Source organism: Silene latifolia, chromosome 3, assembly GCF_048544455.1.
Source record: "Silene latifolia isolate original U9 population chromosome 3, ASM4854445v1, whole genome shotgun sequence".
NCBI classification, from domain to species: domain Eukaryota; kingdom Viridiplantae; phylum Streptophyta; class Magnoliopsida; order Caryophyllales; family Caryophyllaceae; genus Silene; species Silene latifolia.
Window position 1 is genome coordinate 73,897,041 of NC_133528.1, and position 4,212 is coordinate 73,901,252.

The 4,212-nt window shown below is 41.0% G+C and overlaps 1 non-coding gene across 1 annotated transcript; it reads left to right on the top strand.

Annotated features, from left to right (window-relative positions):
* Nucleotides 1-3,405: 3,405 nt before the first annotated feature.
* On the top strand, nt 3,406-3,512 carry LOC141650779 (small nucleolar RNA R71). Its single transcript, XR_012546795.1, has one exon. It is a non-coding gene; the product is annotated as a small nucleolar RNA R71 (small nucleolar RNA).
* The last annotated feature ends 700 nt before the right edge of the window (nt 3,513-4,212 follow it).

Below are 4,212 nucleotides of genomic sequence, written 5' to 3' on the forward strand. Positions count from 1 at the left end.
GAGAATGAATTTCTCCCTATGGGAGTCGGAAGTGAAAATTACCTCCGGATAATCAGATAATTGTTCAATGACCGGAGTTGAAGAAGTAGTAGCTTCCTTAGGGGGATTTTGTTCTTGAATCTCCGACCTTGCCTCATGGATTACCAAAGCCTTTGATACTTGTTTTGCTTGAAGAGCTAATTGCCTTTTGGAGAGTGTCTTCTTTTGGGGTGCCTTGTTTCCACCTGTTGTTCTTGCCATTCTCATTTGCTTAATTTCACCAATGAAAGATTGAAATCTTCGATTTCTAGTAATGCCCAAATCGATTTAGGATGAATGAATGTTTCTTTGTATCCTAAAAATCGACTCAAAACTTGAAGATTTTGGTGTTTGAATCACTTGTTGTTGCAAAAGGAGTGATTAATTTTTGTTGTGAGGAAGTTTGGATTTGATTTGGTTGAATTGGGTTGAGGAAATTTGTTTTTGTTGATGGAGAGGATGAGGGTTTTGGGGTTTGGGTAGTGTTTGTGTTTTGAAAGAATGAAAATGAATGGGAAAGGAGGGTTTAAAAAGAACCGTTAGTTTTGAATTTGCAGATGGAGACGAGCGGACCAGGGATCGGGACGCTCGGATTTTTCAGAGAATGGGTTCAGAAAAAGATGCCACAGGACGAGCGGACCGCAGGAAAGACGAGCGGATTCCTTGAGCTGAGACGAGCGTCTTTTGCTTAGGACGCTCGGATTCCTTTCCAGGGAAGAATCCCAGAATTTTTCAGCAAAAAGAAGAGCGTCTTTCTTGATGGACGACCGTCCAGACTGAGACGAGCGTCTTTCTGGCTGGGACGCTCGGATTAATAGTCAGACCCAAATTTTAATTTCCGCAGCTTCACCAGACGAGCATCTGGTGGCTTGGACGCTCGGGTTTCTTCAGGACGAGAGGATTATCCCTGAGGCCACTCGGATTCTTCCTTGACCACACGGATTCAGGTCCATCCGTGGGTTCTTCGTAACCCGTGTCATTTCATTCTTCAATTCTTGTGTTCTTCATTGTAGGGGCACTACAAAGGCATGAATAGCCTAGGCAATTTCTATCCCCACACTAAGTCAAAGCACTACACATCAATAAATTCATAAGTCCCTCCCTCACTTCTCTCAAAATGATGAATATCTTGATCAAGGCACAAAAATGTAAATCCAAAAATGACAAAATGCAATAGAATAATTGAAATGCAAGTTAGGGAGTTAGAATATTTACAAATGGTGGTTTAGGGAGGACTCCATCAAACTATCATCCAATGTGAGATGTCAAGGGGGCATGTTCAAGGTGTTGTTGATGTTACTCAACACCTTGAAGAAGTAGTCGAAAGCTTGCTCATTATCATGATAAAGATCCTCAATAGATCTTTGCACCTATTGTTCTCCATGATGGCCTTGGGTTATAGCATTACCAATATAGGGATTGAATATCCCTTCAAACTCATCATCCCAAAAACCGCATACTTCGTCTACTTGCTCACTAAAAAAGCCTTGAGTTGATAAAGACAACTCTCCTTCTTTCTTGTCTTGGCCAATGAGGCCTTCTTCTTCACTTGTCATGGGTAAGCTTTTCAAGCTCTCATTGTTGCAATTTCCTTGCTCTTTTGATGGGGCATCATCCACTTTCTTTCTCCATTGAAATTCCAACTTCTTGCTATCATCTTTCCGGCTATAGTGATCAACCATAAAACATGGCTCATGCAATCGGGGAGCTCTCATGGTCTTGTCAAGATTGAAAGTAATGGTTTTATCTCCCACTTCAAGGGTGAGCTCTCCATGCTTCACATCGATCATCGATCCCGCGGTGTGCAAGAAAGGTCTTCCTAAGATAATAGGAATGTTGGAGTCTTCTTCCATGTCAACAATAACGAAATCCACCGGGATGAAGAATTTTCCAATTCTCACGGGAACATCTTCCCATACCCCTAAAGGTGTTTTTATCGATCTATCCGCCATTTGAAGCGTGATGTTGGTGCATTTGAGTTCTCCCATTCCTAGCCTCTTGCTAACTGAATATGGCATGACAGTAACACTTGCCCCAAGGTCACATAAAGCTTTGTTGATTGTAGTGTCACCAATAGTGCATGGAATGGAGAAGCTTCCCGGATCCTTGAGCTTTGGAGGTGAACTCCCTTGAAGGATGGCACTACTCACCTTAGTGAAGGAAATAGTCTCAAGCTTCCGGATTGATTTCTTCTTTGTAAGGATGTCCCTCATGTATTTTGCATAGGCCGGAACGTGATTGATCAATTCCGTGAAAGGAATCGAGACTTCTAAATTCTTCACAATTTCCATGAATTTTCCAAGTTGGTCATCAAACTTAGGCTTAGCTTGACGACTCGAGAATGGAAGTCTAATCACAATGGGCTCCTTCTCTTTGGCCTTTTCTTCATTCTTCTTTGAAACTTCTTCATTGGTGGGTTCTTCTTCCCTAGAGTTTTGCGTAACTCTTTCCTTGTCACTAGCCTCTACAACTTTATCTTCAACTTGCTTCTTTGGCCCTTCATATCTTGTACCACTCCTCAAGTGGATGGCACTAACCATTTAATGTCTTGGGGGATTACTTTGAGGTGGTAATTGTCCCTTTTGTCTTTGAGAGTCTGAAGATGCTAGTTGGGTCATTTGAGTTTCCAACATTTTTGTGTGGGCTAGGATGTTGTTAATGGTGATGTCTTTTGCTTGGCTATCTATTTGCATTTGAGTGAAAAATTCTTGTTGATTCTTTTGCATTTGGAGGACCGCTTTTTGAACATCAAAATGTTGGTCATTTTGTTGATTGTATGGAGTTTGATTTTGGTAACCTTGGTTTTGGTTGTAAAAGGGTCTTTGATTTTGGTTTCTCATTGGAGGTGGGGTGTATGTTGGTTGAGGGTTTTGAACATTTTGGCTTTTGTATGAGAGATTTGGATGGAATTTGGTGTTTTCATTGTAATAGTTGGAATAAGGGGTACCACTTTTGTATGCTTGAAAAGCATTCACTTGCTCACTTGTTCCCCTACATTCACTTTGGTGATGTCCCAAAGTTCCACAATTCACACATATTCCATTTGGAATTGATGGAGATGCTACCATGGCATTAACATGTTGCTTTGGTGATTTTGAGGCTTCTTCAAGCTTAGCCATAGCCTTTTTAAACTTCAAGTTGATGGTATCAATATGAGCACTAAGTTGAGCTCCCAATTGAGTAATAGAGTCCACTTCATGCTTTTCTCCTCTAGTAGCCTTGCGAGGTCTACTATATTGTGAATTATGGACCGCCATTTCCTCAATCTTGTTCCAAGTTTGATTATCGTCAACTTCGGTGAACATACCATTTGATCCCATGTTGAGAATGTTTCGGGAGTCTTCATAAAGACCATTCCAAAATTGTTGTACCAAGAACCACTCTCTAAGTCCATGATGAGGACATGAGCGACAAGTTCCTTTGAATCGCTCCCAAGCTTCATACAAAGATTCTTCGTCCCTTTGCTTAAAACCCGTGATTTGGGCTCTTAGCATGTTAGTCTTTTCCGGAGGGTAGAACTTTTTGTAGAAAGCTAGAGCCAACTTCTTCCAAGAGTCAATTCCAAGAGTAGCCTTATCAAGGCTCTTTAACCATTGTTTCGGGGTACCAATTAGAGAAAAAGGAAATAAGACCCATCGAATTTAGTCTTGAGTCACTCCGGTTTGTGAAATCGCATCACAATAGTCACAAAAAGTCTCCATGTGAGAATGAGGGTCTTCACTAGGCATCCCCCCAAATTGGCTTCTTTCGACTTATTGGATAAATGCGGATTTTGCAATGAAATTTCCGGTCAAGTGTTATGGTGTGGGAGTACCATTGGGTAGGTTCTCCTCGGTTGGTACGGAATGTGATGAAAACTTAGGCATCGTGGGTTGATTTTGTGGTTGATTTTGTGTTGGGTTCTCCTCACCTTCTCTTGCAAAAGGGTTGATGAACTCAAGAGTATTTGAATGAATATCTACAACCTCACTAATACCTCTCAAAGTGTTTCTAGCAAGTCTTCTATTGGTTGTCAAAGTCCTTTCAATTTCGTGATCAATGGGTAACAAGTTACCTTGTAATCTTCTAGACATGCAAAATATCAAACAACTAGAAAACAATTAGAACAAACCTTGAGGAGTTTTACTTCCCCAAGGCAAAGAAAGACACAACTAATAACAATCAAAGAAAATCAAATAAAGTTAACACCGTCCC